Source organism: Prionailurus viverrinus, chromosome B1, assembly GCF_022837055.1.
Source record: "Prionailurus viverrinus isolate Anna chromosome B1, UM_Priviv_1.0, whole genome shotgun sequence".
Classification (NCBI taxonomy): domain Eukaryota; kingdom Metazoa; phylum Chordata; class Mammalia; order Carnivora; family Felidae; genus Prionailurus; species Prionailurus viverrinus.
Genome location: NC_062564.1, coordinates 157,485,585 through 157,509,361, shown reverse-complemented (window position 1 = coordinate 157,509,361; position 23,777 = coordinate 157,485,585).

Here is a 23,777-nt window from a genome sequence, read left to right as displayed (position 1 = left end):
AGCTATCTCTCAATAGATAACTAAATAAAATGTAATATATACATAAAATGAAATATTATTCAGCCACAAAAAGAATGAAATCTTGTCATTTGCAATAACATGGATGGAATGTGAGGGCATCATTCTAAGTAAAATAAGTCATACAGAGAAAGACAAGTACCATATGATCTCACTTATATATGGAATCAAAAACAAACAAAACAAAAGAAATCCATGTTTATAGATGCAGAGAACAGGGGAGTGGTTGCCAGAGATGGTGTGGGGGTGGTTAAGATGGGTGAGGGAGGTCAAAAGGTTCAAATTTCCAGTTATAATATAAATATATCATGGGGATATAATGTAGTACACAGAAACTATAGTTAATAATTTTTATTGTGCATTCAAAAGTTTCTAAGAGAGTAAATCTTTAAAGTTCTCATCAAACACAAAAAATTCTGTAACTGTATGGTGACAGATGTTAACTTACTGTGGTGATCATTTTGCAGTATATACAAATATTGAATCATTATGCTGTATACCTGAAATAATATAAAGTTGTATGCCAATTATACTTCAACAAAAATAAATAAGCAAACAATATCACTAGAGTTCACACATTATTCATACGTAAGGTCTTCCAATTACTGAAGTTATTCGTCTATCCTACTTTAGATGATACAAGGTGACTATAAATTTATTTTAAATAAATATTTGCATTTTCTAAAAATATGATACATTGAAATTACAAAATATTAATCAAGGAAGTAAAATAAAAATTTTAATACCACAAAAATTTGTTTCTCTCTCTTACAGTCTGTCATCTATTTTTCCCTAAAAATGTGTTATAATAGGAAAAGAAAAGAAAAGAACTTTATATACAGAGATATTCTTTGTAGAGATATTCTAATTGACTGTATCAGTGATGTTGGAAAAGTTCTATAAGTAGACTAATCAAGCCAATTATATTTTGTTACAGATATTTCCAGTAGTAAAAATGAAGGACATAATAGATGAGGTTTGCATATTAACAGCTCCTTCTATCATCATTTACTTCTGAATGCTCGGAAGATAGGAAACACATTTAGAGTTAGTAGCTTTATATTTCAACTGTGTAGTTTCCTCTTAATAGAGTCAGTGATCTGAACGCTGCCTAATGCCACAAAGCAGAAGCTGGCAACACCCAGCCCCTTACTTATTCACTTTGTATTTTTCTAGGGTCCACTATGTGCCTTTAGCACAATGCTGATCACAGTTTGGAAATATGTGGTGTATGGTGAAATTAGATATTGAGATAAGTAGTTGGGGGAAACAATGTGAAATGAAACCAGGCAACTTCAAGCAAATTGAAACAAAAAAAAAACAGCACTATTTCTAGATTATGTGTATATGAATAGAAGCACATAGTCCATTTTTTTAAGTTCATTTATTAAAACAGTTTTTATCTGGAAGTAGGCAAGATATGATTTAAACATCTGTTGTTTAGCTTTGTGCCTATTAAATGCTTTCCCTTTTAAGCGTCTAACCAAAAGTGTACCTATTAAATGCTTTTACTTTTAAGCATCTAACCGAAAGATATTTTTCTAATAATCACAGAAATATAATTTCTTTAGGAGATATAAAAAATTACATACTTATTAATTATATTCTGTGATGATATCAGACACTTAGAAATTATTCCAATTATTTACCTAGCCACAAGATTACCCATCAAAGTTGAATTTGCAAAATTATTTGTATAATTCTTCAGTTTTATTTTCAACTGCTGCCACTTCTCACTAACCTTGAGTAACCCCTTTACATAGCTCTTATTTTCTCTGTTAATGTGTTGCCTTGGGGTGAAGAGCTAAATAGTCACACATACTAGTACTTTGTGTAAAATAAAATACGGGCTCAAGGTGCCTCAGTCGGTTGAGTATTTGACTCTTGACTTTGGCTCTGGTCATGATGTCATGGTTTGTGAGATTGAGGACCACATCGGGCTCTGGGCTGTCAGAACAGAGCCTGCTTGGGATTCTCTCTTTCCTACTGTTTATGTCCCTCACCTTCTATCTCTCTCTCTCTCTCTCTCTCTCTCTCTCAAAATAAATAAATAAATAAATAAATAAATAAATAAATAAAATAACATTAAATAAGTAAGTAAAATAAATAAACTTAAAAAAATAAACAAAATAAAATAAACAAAATGAGCTCAAGCAACATCCAGAAAATAACCCTTGTTAAAAGGAATAGACAATTCCATGCATTGACTGTGTGACATAAATTTTCCTTATCTAGCTACTTTTTTTCTTTATTGATTGGTGCTTAACAGATTCATAAGGAAGATTTGGAGATTCATAAATTTCAGGTAGGTGAGATGTAAGAACTTTTACAGAAATGAGGGTGCCATACTTATTTATAAATGAACATGATCATTACAGAAGTACCTATACAATATTAAATAATAGTGATCTTAACAGGTGTCTGTGTGTGTGTAAATATATAAGTCTAGGTTTTAAATGAACCTGGTAGACTGAGTAAGAAAATTTATACACATGATAAAGATATCTACCTATAACTCTTTCAATAAAACTCTTTCTAAGGAAGATTTATAAAATATACAAACGGACTCTCCAAAGTGTTTTGCATACCATTTACAGATACCACAATCTCATCTCAATGTATTTTTTAAATACATTTTTTAAGTTTATTTATTTATTCTGAGGGGGGTGGGGAGGGACAGAGAGAGAGGAGAGAGAGAATCCCAAGCAGGCTCTGCACTGACAGTGCACAACCTAATGCAGGGCTCACCGCGAGATCATGACCTGAGCCGGGATCAAGAGTAGGGTGCCCAACGGAGTGAGCCATCCAGGCATCCCTCAAATATATTTTTGTGCCACGTATGTTAGTGTATCATCCCTACGCCATGCCTTCCACTTCATAACAGTCACACCATTTAACCCCTCTGCCCTTACTGTTCGCTTTCTTTTAATTGCTTCCATCTTGTGGATGTTCACATTGTTATTATTCAAAGCATTTCTTGTCCTTAACAGGGGTCATCTTTGTCAGTGTAAACTGTATCCATCCTTCAAGATACAGCTCCGATGGATGTTAGCTTCCCAATAAATCATTCTAAAATGTCTGTATTCAGCATTAATCTCACTCCCCTCTGTTTCAAATATTTCCTTTGTATTTTTGTTATGGAAACTGGTCTGGATCACCAGGCAGAAGAACCAAGCAGCACTCGGAGATCATGGAAGGCAGAAGGTTTATTTTACACCGGTGGGCTCAGAGGAGATCATCCTCCAGACATCTGAGCCCAGAGCAGCAACAGAGGGGACAATTTATAGTCTGTTACTTCCGCATTCCTCATTAGTAGTAATTTGGCGCCTGAGGCAAGCAGGGTGGGAACAAGAACCCAGAAGGGAAGCCTTCAGGCAGGGACTGAAATTCTCTTATCAGTCCTGTCAGCCATCATATAACAGATTTTTCCCTAACATTTTTAGTAACAAAATGGATCACAATTTGCCTAATATTTTAAATTTGTGTCCATGACTGTTTAATCTGATGGGTAATAACAATTTTAAGGTCAACAATTATATCTTGTTTATTTCTATGTACACAATACTGCCAAGCCTAGTCCTTTGCCAGAAGTAGATACTCAATAAATATTTGTGGGATTACTCTGAATTGAGATAAACTGAATTGGCTCAAGGTTGCTATGCAATGAGTTTCTCTGGTGTTCAGTATGCATTGCTCTTGAATTGCAACATTTGTCTCAGTTTTTGCTGTATTTGAAAGCTGATGTACTCTTAACCTAGCTCCATGTAAGTGAATTGGAGAGTGACATTTATTAATATTTACATAGCTCAAAAGCAGTTCATACTGTGTAAAACACTCTACAAATTGGAAGTGCTATTTAAAAATAAAAGGATGGATAGTGTAGTAAAGTGCAGCAACTTGGCACAATCAATACATCTCTTGAATTTTTCAATATTAGAATTAAAAGAAAGAAGCACCTGTTATACATCTCTTGCAACAATGGAACACAACTTCATTTGCAAACGGTGACATTGTCTTGTTAAAGAAAAAATTTGAGAACAGTTGCTAGGGATATTGTATGCAATCGTGGTGTCTATGGAAACTGAGCCTGCACAAAACGTGTAATGAGGAATAAAGAGATACCTGGAGGAGTGCCCAGTGTCAGAAAGACAATGATAATATAACTTTTCAAAATTTAGAAAGAGTAAAAATGGAATCAAATAAATACACTTACCTTGTGCCTTTGGGTACCTGTAGAAAGTTTTAACTCTGGGAAAAAATAAAAACAATGGAAAACAAAATGCAAAACAAATTTTTAAATCTTGCTTCAATTTCCTGACACATTTAAAATAATGTGGTCACTACTTGCAGGCCATTCATAGAATTGCCCCATGCCTCTGTATTGCTATAAGCCATGCAAGCATTTCATGCTCTGAAACTGTATTAATATTTCAAAGATAAAGGAACACAATTTATTTTCTTTTTGAAGTGTTAAACCCTGACACATCTAATGATTTTGGACTTCATTAATTAGAACAGATTGCCATACCTTGACCAGGCTTCTGGTAGTTTACTCCAGCTTATATAAAAGAATCTTTGCCTGAAAGAAGGGCTATCATTTAGAGAAGAAATAGATTTATCTCTTGTCCTTATTTAACTAATGACTTCAGATATATAGTGTTTTCCCAGAATGTCATCTGTCTCCAAATGATGAAGTGATTTCAGTTGGATCTCTAAATTAATGAAAAAAAGTCTGGCAGCAATTGGTTCATGTGTAGTGGATTTTTAAATAATACATTATCCACTGGTTAATTTAATATTTAAAAATGAATGCTTTCTATGTCTCAGGAATAAATACTAGAAATAAATACCAGAAACAAGTACCAGATAGCCCACTGGTAAGTACAAACAGACAAAATTCATGCCCCCATGGAGCATACTGGTTAGTGAGGAAGAGAGATCTTAATCAAACTACAAATGTAAAATGTGTCAAAGATAGTTCTTTTTAAAATGATGTCTGTTACAAGTTTAGGAAAATATGCTCTGTATTAATAAAAACAATAGCAGTTACTTTGCCACTTATAGACCACTTAGCAAATGTTTTAAATACCATTTATGTTGAGTTTTTCGTTTGTTTTTGTTTTTGTTTTACTTTTACATGATACTTCAATAAAGAACACAACTCCTGATCACAGGGGGGTATTTATAACTCTATTTGTTGACTTGCAATACTCTTATCCTCTATTCATTGAGTACCGCCTACTGTACAGCCCATAAAATACATTTTTTTTAAATTTTCTGAATTGCTAAAAAAAATATTTGTCTTTAGTAATTAAGAATAAATGGGTCCTTTATAAACAGCCAATTGAACAACTCAATTGACTAGAACTTTGAGGAATTGTAAACACGAGAGAGAGAGAGGGAGAAGTGTTGCACAAAGTGGCCGAGATGGGAGAAAGTAGGAACCAAAACCTCCAGGGGCTAGTTTGGACCCTATTGAAGTCCATTAGTGCAGGAAGAACTACTGGAGTTCAAACCCATCAATCATTTCTCACTCAACCTCCTGGGGTCAAATTCTGCCCTGGATTATATGCACCTAACTTTCATTCAAGTTTCAGGGAGTTATACACACATTCAAGAGGGCAGGCTCTGGCTCTGCAAGTTGAGTGGGGAGTAATTGATGACTTTCTCCTTGCTATGTTTGGCTTGGGAAACAGCTCCCTGCAGAGGGCTACACTGGTGAGCGGAGTGGGAGGGTGCTGTAAAAATACTCAGCCTCCAGAGCTGTAGCAGAGACTCGGCAGCTGGTTTTCATTTTTAAGATCTAGGAAAGAACGTCAACTTCTCTAAGCGTTAAGATGTATGTGTTTTCTCACATTTTCTTCCCAGTTGATTCTACTTTCTCATCCCCTGTCTACTAGAGTTTCTTCTTCTCTGATGAGTGTTTCTTTTCCTTCTTTGCTCCTTCTTTCCCCTATCACTTTTTTTTCTCTCTTTTAATAATATTAAATGAGATAAAGTGCTTAGAATAACCTGGCACATGGTAAGAATTTAATAACTACTAGTTTTGTTGTGTCACTTCTAATTATTTTGTATTATCATTGCTATTTTTACTATTAGCTTGCCTTTTCCTTAATTTAAGAAAATTTTGGATATGTATGGAAATGGTAGTCTTCCAATGGTAGAAAATAGGGTTTTTCTTTAACATGTTTGTCTAAAATTACTTATTTCATACCAAACTTATATTCACATACTGAATTTATTTTCAAAGAAAACCTTAATGATATTTCTTAGGTATTATCCTTTCATAAGAAAAGTGATAGAAAAAGCATTTTGCAACATTGAAAACATTCTCAAGAATGTTACTGGCAAAGCCAATAATACTTGACCTAATAAGACTTTAGCTTCCTTAGGCAAATAAACATTGAGTTGACTAAATAGTTAAAAATGGTATATTTCAGTAACTATGCTCTTTATTATAAGATTTATTAAGTTAAAACATAATATAATTATTTTGGATTATATAAGGCTTAAACATATAGGAAAATATAATTTTAAACAACATATAAGATTTCAAATAACATGTGAAAAGGTTCAGAGCAAGTGTCCCCAAAATGTGCCACTATAGCATGTATGCTGTTTTGAGCTGAAGTCAGTTGAGACACTATGGGCTCAGGAGAAGATTTTTGCCCCTTTCTTAACCACCTACAAGATTGTAAATTGGCGGTCTCTTCCATAAATAGTTATTACCAGAGATGAATTTTATTGGAGTGACTCATCTGTTTGTCAGGGCAAACATTTAATCACCAAATATCTGCTCTACTTACAGCCCCATGAAGTGCATTCCTTCCTTCTGAAGTCCCAGGCCCCTACCCCCTTCTCCTTAGTCCAGGATGATATGTAGACTTCATTTTGCCTGTCTTTGGAGCTTCCATGATTGTATGGGTTCCCCAAAATCCAGTATTAGATTAGATTTTCTCCTGTTATCTGTCTCAAGTCAATTTGATTCTTAGTACAAGTAGAAGGCCCTTGGGGGTGGGCAGCAAATTCTTGCTCCCTAGCATGACTCTTATTAGATTTTTATTCAATGGTGCTGCTCTAGGTTTGGCTGAGATGCTACACTGCCATGAACAACACTTTGTCACCCCATCTTTTCTCCTCAACACTTATGACACATGATACTCAGAACACACGAGAGAGCCATTTAAAAAATGTGAATGTCAAAATTTTATTTTAAATTCCTAAAAATAAGATTTTTAAGAAATTAGCTATAAACTTTTGTCTTTCAAACAAGGCCTGAAAATCTTGTAGTGAACAGGAGATAAACTGAAAGGTCTCTTCCAGCCAAAGAAGATAAATGTCCTTCAGTCCCAGGAACTGCACTGAAGGCATATGATTGTGGCCTGAAATTGCTAAGCTAAGGACTATAGATAAACAGAAAGAAGAAGTCTTCAAGTTAGTATTTTGGTCCAGGGTTTATAGTGGTAAACCACAAAATTCATTGCACTGGAGTGAAACAGAAGAGATCCATAGGGCGAGTGACATTTGGAATGCAAGAGACACTGGGATGAAATTTCAGTTAAATTGAATGGTTAATATAATAGGCAATGTAGAGGAGGAATTTCATTTTGCTTATTAAAGAAAAGATAATGGATGCAAGAAAGGGGAGATAAAAGACAGAAAGATCAAAAGATGGGTAAGAGATAGGATATATGAGAGTGAATTATGATTCCAATTTAGTGGGATTGCGTTTTGGAGATTTAGTTATTTATATTTATATGTTCAAAGAACTACAGGTTTATAATTACATATATAATTCTCAGTTTAAGAATATTCCATGACAGAACTAACTGTGTTTGCCCATTAGTGAAGCATACTCTACAGATTGTTTTATCGATTCTCTTTCAGCTAATGAATCCAATAAACGAGATGTTCAGAGCCACAAGTTCATTGATGTGTGAAAGGGAAGTCTGATAAGAGCTGACTACTTACTACTCAGAACACAAATGGAGGTTATAGGAAAACAGCTGATACTCTGCCACTTAAATCAGATGCAAGAAGGATTTATTGTTGCCTTACAGTAAATCTTGGGAGTTATTTCTGGTTCTGAATTTGGTTAATATGGTGAACTAAGTAATGGCCCCAAAGATACCCATATTCTAATCCCTAGAACCTGTGAATATTTTATCTTATATGGCAGAAAGGGACTTAGTAGATATGGATAAATGAAAAATCTTGAGATTGGGAGATTATCCTGGTTTATCTGCTTAAGGTTCGACCAATGTATTCCCAGGGGTCCGTATAAGAGGAGAAAGGAGGGTCAAAAGCAGAGTAGACCATCTGACAACAGAAGCAGAGAGAGAAAAGGCCATGTGATATGGGGCCAAAAGCCAAGGAATGAGAACAGCATCCACCCTGGAAAAGTCAGGAAAACAGATTCTCATTGAAACCTTCAGAGGAAGTGAGGCTGTTGACATTATAACTTTAGTCCAATGAGGGTGATTTTGGACTTAAATCACTAAAATTGTAAAATAATAAATGTATGCTTTTTTAACCCAAATTTGTGGTAAGTTTTAATAGCACAAAGGAAATTAATACTGTAAGTATGCTCACCTTATAAAACTTCTCTACAGGTAACTAGAGTTCAGCATTTCATCAAAAGAGGTCTGGTTTTTATGCCAAGTACACTAATAATCTAATAGTGATGCTTAAACTATGCATAACAATAAAGAGTAGCTACCCCAGCAGTCACAATCTAAACTCAGTACAAATAACACCTGTAACTATGATTCTCAATGCTGAATAGCCCCTTTATCAAAGCTTCTAGAAGAGAATCCAAAAGTAGTGGTAAGGCTGAAAACAGCTTAGTTGTAAGAAAGGGGGTTGATTCTAGAATTTATATTAAAAAAGTAAATCCTGACCAGATAATCCCTGAATCCTTGATGAAAGATTTGGTTTCAAGTAATATCAAAACATGATGTTGTTTATCATTTGAAATTTATGTTAGTTAGCATAGCTCTCCTTAGACTCTAAAGTTCAATGAATATGCCTTCCAGAATTTTTTACCATAGAAGCAAGCAAGAAAAAAACAAAACAAAACAGAATGAAATAATAAAATTGTCAGTTCCCCTACACACACACATATCCTGTCCTCTCCACCTTCCATTCTGTTATAAAGCTCCAGTCTGACTAAGGGTAAATTTGTACCTGCGAATCTCTGAGCAGCAATTCTAAGACAGATTAGGTAAAATTTGGAGTAGAGACCATGACTTATTCACATTCATGTCGCTTTTATAATCCAGTGCACCCAGTAGAAAGTCAAAAGGATCTTGTAAAATGAATAAATTAAAACTGGCTCAAGTATATTCATGGTAAAATATATTTACTGCCAATTATATTACTCTCAGGTTATAGGTAAAAAGGTTACTTTGCCTACAAAGAAAAATGGCCGAAGTATAGTGTATCCCCTCCCTAAACAATGACTCTCAGGCTAAGGTAACCTTGAAGTTTCATACCTGATTTATTCACCTTCCTAGATTTGCTCTTAGCTCTGTAGGACTCTGACTTTTCTCTCTGCACCTGAGCCCAGATGAAGCATCATGTTCTGAGACATGTTCAGTGGCTACTCAAAAGAGAGTGTAACTATAAGGAAATATGTATTATTTCATGTATCTTGGGCTAATATTTGACCAGTGAGAAGGGGGATGCCATGTACTTAAATCCCTGTCCTTCCTCTTTGGAGATATCCCCAGGGAATAAACATTCGGTTTAGTGTTTCTGGTGAAGCTGTGTAGACCTTGTCCCACTTTGTATTTTGTTCCCCTTCTTACCAGCTTCAGTTCCTTTTTTTTTTCTCACCCCAACTTCCTAGGATTCCAGCCCTTAACTGAGAGTTACCAATTAGGTTTTGTGTCAGGTTTTCTAGGTATCTCCGTCTAAGACAGTTTTCATTCCTAAGGGACAAGGCATGGAAAATGACAATGCAGTTCTGAGGAATCAATAAAGATTGCCAATTAAAAAACTCTCTCCTCAGGGTCACCAGGGTGGCTCAGTTGGTTAAGCATCTGACTCTTGATTTTGGCTCAGGTCATGATTTCACTGTGATGAGATTGAGCCCTGCATTGGGCTGCCTGCTGAGTGTGGAGCCTGCTTAAGATTTTTCTCTCTCCCTCTGCCCCTTTCCCCCGCTGGCGTTCTCTCTCTCTCTCTCTCTCTTTCTCTCTCTCAAACAAACAAAAACTCTCTTTGCAAAGAATTGCCATGAAACAATATACATTAACACATTAATATTCCACTTGAACCTAAGAAATCAAATATGGTGGAGCCTATGACTCACATAGATGGAAGATATCCTAAGTGGAAATAAAGTTTTGTCTAAGAGCTAGACTTAGCAAGTTATAGGATCACTTATTCACAAATATTTAATCCATATATAAGTGATTTGGGGCTCAACTTTGAAGCAGGAGTAATGACATAATAAGTGTATTTTCACAAAATTAGCGGAACGTTTTCCCTAGCCAATAAATACCTGAGGGAAATTCAAATTTTTTTTCCACAAGTGCAATAACAACATTTTACTTTGATCATGTTCTCTCTTACGTTCATCTCAGGCTCTTATTTAGGTGAATTTAATAGAACTTTATGAAACCTGATGAATAGAATTCTGAGTCTGTTAATAAGAATATCCTGGATATTACTCTATATTTTGTCTCTTCTTCAGTTAGAAAGGAGATACCTGATAAGCAAAAAAAGCAAGTGTTCCTAGATCTAAGGTCACCTCATAATTACAACAAAGATATTGTGTTAGGAAGCCTGGGCACACCTAAGTGATATCCTAGGAAAGTGATTTATCCAAGGTAAACTGATGTGACTGGCCTGCCCCTTCAAGGCCCGCTGCATGAGTGTTTGCAATTGCATAGAGCCTGGGTGAGAAGGGTTCATGTCTTGGTTCAGGGTGCTGCTGTTGTCCTTCAGAAATTCCTAATGCTATTGTGAAAACGGGCCTTACATTTTCATTTTCAGTTGAGTCCCCACAATTTATGCAGCCAGTTGTGCTCAACTTACAAACCTGATGGTGGATTCAGCTCCATTTTTCAGCATGTATTTAATTTCTAGACTTTGGAGGGTAAGGGCCTAGGTAAGTAAACAAATAAAATGATTCTGAGATTTATATCAAAGTAATCTTGCCCTTATTTCCATTCTAAACCCTGATTTGGAGCTTCTGCCTGGCTCATTCGGTTGAGCGCCCAGCTCCTGATTTTGGCTCAGGTCATGATCTGATAGGTTCATAGGTTCGAGCCCCACATGGGGCTCTGCACTGACAATACAGAGCCTGTTTGGGATTCTCTGTCTCTCTCTGTCTCTGCCCCTCCCCTGCTCTCTCTCTCTCTCTCTCTCAAAATAAATAAATAAACATAACTAACTAACTAACTAAATAGGGTCATGTGGGTGGCTCAGTCAGTTAAGCATCTGACTTTGGCTCAGGTCATGATCTCGTGGTTTTTGAGTTCAAGAACTGTGTCAGACTCTGTGCTGACATCTTGGAACCTGAAGCCTGCTTAGGATTCTATGTCTCCTTTCTCTGCCCTACCCTCCTCCCCCACTCATACTCTGTCTGTCTCTTTCTCTCTCTCTCAAAAATAAACATTAACATTTTTAAATAAAAAATGAATATATAAAAATACATAAATAAACTCTGATTTGTTTTTGGCCTATGGGCCCCATAAGCATGTCATTGCCTAGAAGTTTAGGGACTGGATATCTCTGCCTTTTTGTGTACTTGGCTCCTTTCTTTGTTATATCCCCAAGAGCCTCATCATTTATATTACTTTTTGCCCCCCCCCACCATTTTTTCTGGGTCATGAACTCTTGCTCTACTTAGGGTTTTTATATAAAAGAAACAGATTTTCACATTGCCTTTAGTGAAAGGGAGATTAATTTTGAGACACGTAAGGCTTCAATTTATATACTTTAGGAATGGTCTAGTTTCTCTGAGAGTCTTTCACTCTTTTGAAAGCCACAGTCTCCATTATTGTGTCCCTGGATATGTAAAAATGTGTGTTCTTTCATTATGAATTCCTAATGTTATCTCATGGCTGTTCTTCTTACCTCTCTCTAGTTATAGCATCCTCTACAAATTGTTTATTATTTTGAGATATCTTAATTTAGGTATCAAAGAGAAAACTTTTTGGCCTACCTATCCAAGGCAGGACACGTCAGGTTAACTTTGCACTTATGGGTTGCCAGCACATGGGTCAGTGGCGCATGCCAGGTAGCATCAGACCTAGTTAGTAGACCCAGGAATAGAATTATGTGGTATGCAATATTAATGTAGAAGATGTGATTTCTATCAGAACTAGGTGGTACAAATGTATTTGACACATAAGTTAAAAATCCTGCCCCAGGGGCACCTGGGTGGCTCAGTTGGTTAAGCTTCTGACTTTGGCTCATGATCTCTGTTTGTGAGGTTGAGCCCCCCGTCAAGCTCTGTGCTGACAGCTCAGATCCTGGAGGCTGCTTCAGATTTTGTGTCTCCCTTTCTCTCTGCCCCTCTCCTGCTCATGCTCTGTCTTTCTCTGTCTCTCAAAATTAAATAAACCTGAAAAGTAAATCCTGCCCCAGAATATGCATCCCAGAGTCTCCATGGCAGTAGCTGGCATGCTTAACAAGATCTTCCTTGGTGTCAATGATGACGTATACAGATTCCTTGCTATACTTTTTCAACAATCACTATAATTTTTCATGCTGAACACCCATTGCTTGAATTCACATCAAGGAAAATTTGGACATCTTCAAAACAGCCATCATCTTTTTCTGGAATGATCTACTTATGAATATTATCAGGATGGTCTGATCCTCTCTGTTGCTAATCAGGTTCCACATACAATGCATTTCTTTTTAAGTATTAAAAAATGTTCACCTACAATGCAAAAAAAAAAGTATTTCAGAAGTACCTTCTCCATGCAGTATATTTTGATTTGAGAATAAAATAACTATGTTTTGTATTGACTTCCACTTATTTCATTTATAGTCAAAATATCCCAGCAAATTAGCTAACAAAAATCATATTGAGGTTTCCTTTTTCTTTGATTACTAAAAATATTTTAGCTATTGATTTTCCCAACTATTTTAATAAAATGTTATATCTTCATTTTGGCCTTATAATTCGAAATTCTCTCCTTTTGCCCTATATCATAAAGTTTTAAACAGAAGTTTATTTACAAAAATGTTTATACTTGTATAACCAGTGGCCTATTTTAGAGTATAACTTAATGTCTACTATTTGTTGCTTGTGGGTCCTCTATACTCTTCTATGAAAGTCAAGAAGTAGGTGAACAAAGATTTTATAAAGGAAAAGAGTGTCATTTTATAGAAAATATGATGAAACAAGTTTTTTGGCATAATACTTGGAAAATAATTTTAATAATATTGTTTAAGTTTATTTATTTTGAAAGAGGGAGAGAGAGAGAGCAAGGGTGGGGCAGAGAGAGAGAAGGAGAGAGAGAGAATCCCATGCAGGCTCTGCACTGTCAGCATGGAACCCCACGTAGGACTCGAACCCACAAAACCTGAGAATATGACCTGAGTCCAAACCAAGAGTCAGGCACTTAACTGACTGACCCATCCAGGTGCCCCTGGAAATTGTTTTATTTAGATAAAAATAACTTTGCTACAGCAAATTATTTCAGAAGCAAAAGACAGAGATACAGGCTAGGTTGCAAAAAAAACTTTCAAGAAACATAAAAGCTATAAGCCTGTTTTGTGTGTCTAAATACTTTGTTGTGTTCTTTTTCTGTTTTGCCTTTTTTAAGAAAAAAAAACATCTGGCTTCTCTCTTAAATTTCTAGCATTTGGTCATTTAGATAAAGGTGCTGATGCTCACTTGCTTTAGTAATTGTATTCAAATGATTTTTATTGCCTAAATATGATCTCGCTGCTGGATATTGCCTGTGGTTTAGACTGTACAGCACAAGGTATTTAAATGATAAGGTAGTTGCTTCCAACTTGAATCTCGCCTGAAGAGAATAACAGGCAATGTCTAGCTTCATTACCTTTTAAGGGTTTAATGTACAATATTTATTGGTGTTGCTACTTTTTCAATGTCCATAACAATTCTTCTGTCCCATTTAGTAGCTGTTTGTGGTAAATGCTCCTGCATCCCGTGGTTTGATAGTATTTCTACCATTTATCACCATGTAGAATAGTAGAATAAGAAGGTCTTATATAGTTCCCTGAAATTTCCCTCTATCATATCATTGGATCTATGGGTTGGAATATGTAGGTGTATGTGTGTATGTAATATGTGTTCCTTGGGTGCACGTATCCATATATATATCATATGTAAATACATGATATATAATATAAATGCATAGATATGCACACTGTTTTTTTTGTTGACTTAAAGAGAAGTTTTTAAAAGCTTATTAAGACAATGTTTTTCTTTTACACATAGGAGATATTTCAGTATAATCAATAAACAGTCTTAGGTAATATCAACATCACTGAAACACTGCAGTTACCTCAATACCACATCTGCAAAGCAGATTAGTGTATCAATTGCACAGCAGTAAGAACTAGCCCTAGAAACTAGGTTCTAGTCTCTGCTCAATTATTTGTGGACTCTCAAACTTAGTCGTTTAATTTATTTAAGCCTCAGTTTCCTTACCTATGAAACAAATAATAAACTATTTTTGGAGCTAAAAAATCTTCTCTTCTATATTCCTGTGGCTTACAAGATGCTCTGAACTTTCTAGAGGCTCAATAAATATTTGTTTATCAGACTAAAGCAAGTGATTATGTCAGATGATCTTTAAAGGATTATTCTAGCTCAACGAACAGTAAATTATTTATTATATCAATTTTTCTTTTTTCAAAGGCAAATAGCAGAGAAGTGTAAACATATGACAAAAGGAAGATATTTTTACAAGTAATATTCTTTTACCTTTAATGACTTAACTACTTTCTAAGGACTGAGGTTTCTGGATTCAATTTGAAGTAGTTTGTAATAGTGATATTTCTTTTTGTATCTCTAAGTTTGCAAAGTGTCAACATTTGAATAAAATGAACCTGGTAGAATACCTACAGAAAAATATATCATTATAAATGGTATACATATGTACATACACACAAACATGCACACCCACACACAAACATACACACACATCAGAAATAAGATCTTGAGTTTCTTATCCCAAGTAAGGTATAAAAAGGATTGTTTAACTTAAATCATATTAAGAAACAACAGTTACTTAAAGCATTAACCATGCTCTAGATTCTGTGTAAAATCATTTGTGTGCCTTATCTCCCTATATACTTATAAAAGTTTCTGTACTAATAATGTTATTATCCACATTTTACAGATGAGAACATTGAGGCTTAAGGTAATTATGTTATAAAATTCTCATAGCTGTTATTGACAGCTCAGTAGTCTTTCTGAAATTTTTCTGAGTCTAGAATTTATGTTAATAACCTATATACCACTTTGCATTTCGCCCTATGCTTCTTTAATTTTTATTACCTTTGATCTGTTAAAAGGAAAAAAAAATGTTTTTGCTCTAACTGAAGGAGCTATTTTCTTCACTTTTATTTTTTAGAATGCAACCTATACCAAGCAAAGCAAATAATTACTTATTTGGGAAATATAATTTCTTTCTTGTTAACTTGAAAATGTAGGCTAATGAGAGTATTTAAATTGTGAAGTCATCTTTCCAGGGCCAAAATGAGTAAGAAGAGAACATAGATCTACTACCATTTCTGCAGTTAATTAGTTGTGTAATTTTGGACATGAACTAAGCCACTGAAATTATTTTCTGCTCAGATTCCATACGTCTAAATATTTCAAGTGAAAATATTCTGTTAGATTACCTCCCATCATCCTATCAGCCTAAAAATGTGTATTATTATGTGTTTTCATGAAGCATTTCACACAGATGAACTACTTGTTTAGTTAAGAACCAGCATCCTCACCAAATTGATTCAGTCTGTTTTCTGGCAAATGCATATTTACTATTGTGTTGGTACAGGCTGGGAATCAGATACTTGATTTAACTGTATATTTTCAATGATCTATAATGTTTTAGATTATGTTCCAACCTCTCAATTGTCCTTGTTTTATCTAGGAGACAACTATGCAAATTGAAACTCTAAAATAATTCTAAGTGTGATCAGTTCAGGATATGCTTAAACATTAAGGTTCAGGATTTGCTTGCACAGAGCTAGGGAATAGCTAATGTTTATTAATTTTTTAAATTGTATAAAGTGTTCAGAAATACGTTTCTAAAAGTTCAGAATTTGGGGTAGTTTTCCAATTATTTTTCATTATAATATTATGAATTTTAATATAAAATGTGTTCCAACATACTTTTTGCTGGAAACCATACCTATATAGAGTAAACTATTACAAATATTATGATATTTATGATATAGAATGACAAAATACCTGGGATAATAGAAAAAGACAAACAAATGTTTTGCAGAAGACTGTTATGAGAAAAGATGTTTGCACATGTGCAGATCATACATCTTGTTTTTATTTTACTGAGGTTAAGCTCAAAACAGTTGATGTAAATGGAGAGTGTATTAAGGTTATGACCAAACAAATAAGCCTGAATTTCACCTATTTCAGATATGCTCATTAATTAAACTCCTTTTTGAGCTCCTTGCTTGTGGTACCTTTGGGCAGGTAAAATGAAAACAAGGCTGTTCCTAAAGAGATTTATCTGGTACTTAATATGTGCAGTGACTTTACTAAATCTTTACATGCATTTTCTGAACCAATCTTTGATAAGATTATAATTATTATCCCAATTTTATGAATAATAGAGCCAAGAACATATCCAAAATATACAAGAACTCTTAAAATTCAACAATAAGAAAACAAGAAAATATTGCAATGGCCAGAAGATCTGAGAATATAAATGATCATATAAAAGTGGCAAATAAGCAAATCAAAAAAGCATTTAATGGTATTTGTGATTAGGAAAATGCAAACTAAAACACAATGAAATATCACTGCCTACATATTAGAATGGCTAAAATAATTTTTTGATGTTTATTTTTGAGAGAGAGAGAGAAAGAGAGAAAGACAGACAGACAGACAGCGAGCGAGTGGGGAAGGGGCAGAGAGAGAGGGAGACACAGAATCTGAAGCAGGCTCCAGGCTCTGAGCTGTTAACACAGAGCCAGATATGGGGCTGGAACTTGAGCGGTGAGATTGTGACCTGAGCTGAAGTTGGACGCCCAATCGACTGAGCTACCCAAATGCCCCTAGAATGACTAAAACAAATTAGAACAACAACAACAACAGCAAATCTAACAATACAAATTATTGGTGAATTCCTGAAGCAATAGGAACTCTCACTGAAAGTGGGAATTAAGCCTAATACAGTCACTTTAGTGAACAAAAAAGCTAAACATTATCACCGGATCAAGCAATCACATTCCTAAATATTTACAAAACTTATGTAAAAATTTATGCCCCCAGGAAAACCTGCATATAAGTAATTAGAGCAATTGTATTCAAAATCATCACAAGTGGAAAAAGCCAAGATATCTGTCAAAGTGAATGGATACACAAAGTAGGGGGAATCCATATAATTAAATAATATTTAGTGATAAAAACAAATGAACTATTAAGCTACCCAAAGACCTGGATGCACTTTAAATGCATATGGTTAAATGCTACATGGAAGGAAGCCAGTCTGAAAAGGTAACATATGATTTATATGAGATTTTGGAAAAGGCCTAAGTATAGAAAGAGTAAACATCACTTGTTACTGCTGTTCCGGGTGTTCTGGGATAGTGAGGGAAGAGAGTTAAACAAGTGAATAAAAAGAAATTTATGTGGACATTGAAACTATTCTGATGGGTACATGATACTCTACATTTATCACGACTCAGAAATGTAGAGTACAAAGAGTACATCTTAATATATATATATATATATATATATATATATTTTTTTTTTTTAATTAGTGCGATAGATGACTTTACGGGTGAATTCCACCAAACACTTAATGAAGAAGTATCTTAATCCTTTATACACTTTGAAGAAAGAAGAGAGAAGGGAATAGTACATCCTAAACCATTCTGAAAGTCAATATTACCATGTAAGATTCGTTCAGTATAAGAAAACAAATCACTGAAATAGCCTTATTAGTAATATCAAGAGAAAAAAAAAGACATGATCATCTCATAATACAGATAAAAAATATTTGACAAAATCCAACACTCTTTCATGATAAAAACACTCCAAATATTGGAAAAGAATTTCCTTGAAACCCTGATGATCAGGAACAAGACAAAACTGAGTATTCTTGCCTACATATGTACTATTTTTCAATGTCCTGTAGGTTCTAAGTAGGACTGTTAGGAAAGAAAAGAACGAAAGGGAAGAAGTAAAACTATGTCTGTTTGCAGATGGCATTATATCAGATATTGGAAACTTTCTCAAATACACAAAAATCTATTAGAACTAATAAAAAAGTTTATCAAAATTGCAGAATACAAGCTGAATATTTTAAAAAGTCACATTTTGCTACACTAGCAGTGTACAATTTTTAAATGAAATTAAGAAAATGCAATTTGCATTAGCATCCAAAAGAATAAAATACTTAGGAATAACTTTAATACAATAAATGCAATACCCGTAGAGTGGAAACTGAAATAAAACCTTGATTAAATAAACAAAATACACCCTAAACAATGGAAATACATCTTGATTACAGATTGGAAAGAGTATTGTTATTAAGACAGCAATAATTCAAAAATTGATTTACAGACTTAATGTAATTCCCATCAAAAATGCAATAACTTTTCTTTTTTCACTAGAAAAGCTGATCCAGAAAATGCATATGGACAGTCAAGGAATCTGGGCTAATAAAAACAATCTTGCAAAAGAACAAAGTTACAGGGCTCTCACTTGCAAATTGCAATCCTTACTACAAAACTAGAGTAATCAAGATGACATAAAACTGGCATGAAGATAGATATAAAAAGCAGTGGAATAGAACTGAGATTTCAGAGGTAAACCCATAGTCAATTGATTTTGCCAGAGGTGTCAAAAGCATTCAGTGAGGATAAGCCCTGTGTTTTTAACAAATGGTTCCAACCACCTGGATATCAACATGCCATAGAATGAATTTGGGTCCCTATCTCACACCATATACAAAAATTAACACAAAATTGCTAAAACAAACAAACTACAAATGACTGCTAAAATTATGTAACCCTTAGAAGAAAAAATACTCATCAATCTTTGAGATCTTGCATTAGTCAATGGTTCCTTGGGTATGACACAAAAGCATCAGCAATAACAACAACAATGACATAAATAAATTGGATTTCATTGAAATCAAAATATTATGTGCATCAAAGCACACTATCAAAAAGTGAAAATGTAAGTTTATATCTGATAAGAGTCTAGCCTCCAAAATACATAAATACCTTTTACATCTCAACAATAAAAAGACAAATAACTAATTTGACAAATAAAAAGACAAATAACTAATCCTTTTAACTAAAGGATATAGATAGATAGTTCTATAAGAAAGATATACCAATGGTCAATAAACACATAAAAAGATACCCAACAGCATTACTTGTCAGCAAAATGCAAATGAAAATTATGAGATACTATTTTACACCCACCAGGATGGTTACAATCAAATAAATGGAAAACAACAGTGTTGAGGAGCATGTGCACAAATTGAAACTCTGACCTACTGCTAATAGAAATGTAAAACGGTGTAGCTTCTATGGAAAACAGTTTGGCACTGTCTCAAAAAAGGTAAACATAGAGTTGTCATATGACCCAGAAATTTTAGGTATATGCCCAAGAGAATTCAAAACATATGCAGCCCACAAAATCTTATATATGGATGTGTACAGCAGCATTATTTAAAATAGCCAAAAAATGAAAACAATGCAAATGTTCATCAACTGATGAATAGGTCATTAAATCGTGGTGTAATACAATGGAATAAAAACACTTAATGCAATAAAAAGAAATGGAGTACTGATACACACCACAACAGGGATGAATCTAGAAAACATTATGCTAAGTGAAAGAAGCTGGTCACAGAGACCCACATATATTATGATGCAATTTATATAAAATGTCCAGAGTAGACAAATCCATTGGGACAGAAAGTAGATTAGTGGTTCCTGGGGATGAACATAGGGCAGAATGGGAAGTGACTACTACTTACTATGGAGTTTCTTTTTGTAATGGTGATAAAATATTCTAGAATTAGACAATGGTGATAGTTGTATAACCTGTAAAATACACTAAAAATTAGTGGTTTATACAATTGAAAGAGATAATTTTATGGTCTATAAATTATATCTCAGTTAAAAGGAGTAATTTGTCACTACCCTACATTTTGAGTAAGACTCTTGATAAAGACTATCACTAATACCATTTCTATGGTGGAAATAAAATTCAATCCCACCAAATTAGGATTCTTTTTCAGTAATGTTTCTAAATTATAAAATTATGCTGAGCTAAATATGCATATGGGAAAAAGTTATTGTGTTTTAAAATACCTTACTGCAATACATACTTAATACTTTTGGGTGGAGGATCCTGAAGAACTAATGCTGGGTCTTTTCACTTTGAACATGAATGAATTTGGGGGGTTCACATATATTTTTTGAAAGAGTAAAGAAGTTTATGAATATTGGAAGAATGTACTCTACTTTCCACATTGTCCACTGTGTTTGTTGAATGTGACCCATAAATTATCGCATCAACATCAGTAACATAAAGTAATGTATAACAGAAGTTTCTGATTTACACATTTTCTATCACAGCCGTTATCGTATATAGTCAGGAGCAAGTATAATCCTCAGTGCACAAACTCAGGTATTTAATGAATTACTTGATAATCTGGTATCTTGATGTTCTAAAATGATTTAATTATCATACTCCTCCAAGGGTGGTGTCATTTTTATCATAATCCATTCTCTGTGTTCATGTACACAAACTTCTGTTTCTCTGATGTCTCAGTTCAAGTTCTGGAAGGTTTACATCATGCTGAGGAATGAGGAATGGATATCTGGTTCTTAATGCCACCCAGATATCACTAGAATGTAATTTCTGCAAAGGCAAAGATTTTGAGTGAATTGATCACTGCTGTGCCTCACTATCTATAAAAAATGTCTGGCACATAATAGAGATTCAATAGATAAATGTCCAATTAACATTGTCTATGCTAGTATCTCCTGAGATGACCACTGGTATTATTGGTTCTCCATTATTGATGTGCAAATTACCATTTTATTTTAATTTTTTCAATGTTTGTTTCTTTATTTTAAGACAGAGAGCAAGCAGGAGCAAGGCAGAGAGGGAGGGAGACAAGATGATCCCAAGCAGGCTCCGTGCTGTCAGTGCAGAGCCCGATGTGAAGCTCGAACCCACGAACCATGAGATCATGCCCTGATCTGAAGCCAAGAGTCAGACGCTTAACTGACTGAGCCACCCAGGTGCCCCCCAAATTGCTGTTTTAAAGGGATATTCTGGCAAAGCTTTGGGACAGTCTGAAAATTTGTTAGGTTTTATATGGCCAGAGATATCACATATACTTTTCTGATAGTTGCATTCCTACTATCTCCCAAGGGCTCTCCATAGGAAATGAGAAACAGGTCTCCTTTATACTTGAAAATAATATATGTATATATATTCTATACCTGGGATTTGGCCAAAGAAAGGGCCACATATATATATATATATATATATATATATATATATTTAATGTATTTATATACCTGGGACTTGGCCAAAGAAAGGGCACAGAGCCCCTTTCTCCAACAATACAACTTGCTTCACTCTACTCTGTTTCTGCTCAGGGAATCTTATCCTGTTAGAGGATATGTGGGAGGAGAATGTGAGGGGTTGGTTGCCAGGAGTAACAGAATCCTTGCTCTTCATTTTTTTTCTCAAAAGTTTTATATTTTTTTTTATTCCCTTCTGGATAGAGACTTTTGAAAATTAAAGTCTTAAAAGTGATTCATCTTTCAGCTTCTTTTTCCTTTTATATTATTTTCCTAGGTAGTGAGTAAAAATACCTGATTATTTAAATGTGGGAAAGGCAAAGAAGGCAATATTAAATAAGTAAAATTTGATAAATGTGAGTAAAAAATTATGTTTTTGTATATACTAACATATACAGCTATGTCACAGCTTGAGCCAGAGGCAGACATATAATGTAATAATTTTTAAAAATTGACATTATATTAAATCACCTGTCTAAATAGTGAAATCCCCAGTTATTTCCTTCATTCTGCAGTATTAACAAAGGAGATTTAATTAGAATCTATAATAAAGGGAAGATATTTACTCCTAGCACAGGAATTAACTCCCTTTTAATTGAAGTTGAGGGAGGGATGTAAAAACTAAGGTTAAGAGGTAGATTCCCTGGTGCTTTTCTACACTGGAAAGCCAGAAAGAATGGTATTATAGAGAGCCTGGTATTCCATACAAAGGAGATTGAACTGTGTCCTATATCAGGTAGTAAATAAAAAATCATCTTGCTTAGTCAACATTGACTTTCTTTTCATTAAAACTATCAACAAAGACCTCATCTGCTTTCTATTTATCCTTGGTATTCCACTGCAGTACCTATCCTTTCCTATTTTCAAGCAATTTAAAATTAACATTAAAATGTCCCTCTCCCAAACTTTGGGAAGATTATTAGCTCGATAATCTGATAACTTATTTCTGCTTATTCAAGAATGGACACTAGTAAGTTAATATATAGCCCTGTTTACACCTGTGTGTTTAATTTTCTTTAATTTTTATTTTTTAGGCTTATTTATTTATTTTGAGAGAGAAAGAGAGAGAGAGAGAGAGAGAGAGAGCAAGTGGGGAAGGAACAGAGAGAGAATCCCAAGCAGGCTCTGCATTCTCAACACAAAACCCCATGCTGGACTTGAACTAATGAACCCTGAGATCATAACCTGAGCCAAAATCAAGAGTCAGTTGCTCAACTTACTGGACCACCCAGGCACCCCTATACCTTTGTGTTTTAAAGTTTTTAGTAGGGGTGCTTGGGTGGCTCAGTCAGTCAAGAGCCTGACTGTGGCTTAGGTCTTGATCTAACTTTTTGAGAGTTTGAGCCCTGTGTCAGACTCTGTGCTGACAGCTCAGAGACTGGAGCCTGCTTAAGATTCTGTGTCTCCTTCTCTCTGCCCCTCCCCTGCTTGCATTCTGTGTGTCTCTCTCTCTCAAAAATAAATAAACATTAAAAAAATAAAGTTATTTTCAGTAGATGCATTTTAAACCAGATAATTAATGAAAGGTAGTGATTCCTGGCAACCTGCTTATCAGTGAGGACGATACTAAAATATATTAGGGAAATTTCCTATTTCCTTCGCCTGTTTCTTTCTTACATATTTGGCTATACATGTCAATTCCACGTGAAACTGTCCTTAATTGTGAATGAAGTTGCTGGCTGAAAAAAATACAGAGCAAGGTAAGTTTGATATTCTAAAAGGAGGCTGACTAAACAAAAGAATTAAATTGCTAAAATAGTACTTTAAATATTTGCTAAAACAACATCAAATACATATATATTCACATTCGTAGTCATATCTTTCTGGAGTGAGTGTGAAATATTGCTAGGCCCATGGAGCTATTTCAGTGTTATTTCTGTCTTAATTTTTAAAAAGAAAAATATGTTCAGCTTGATAAGAAATAGGTGCAAAATTCAGTACACATTAGACACAAACATAGCTTAAGCAGTTTAATTAGAATGGTGAGTATCTCATTTATTAAAATTTAA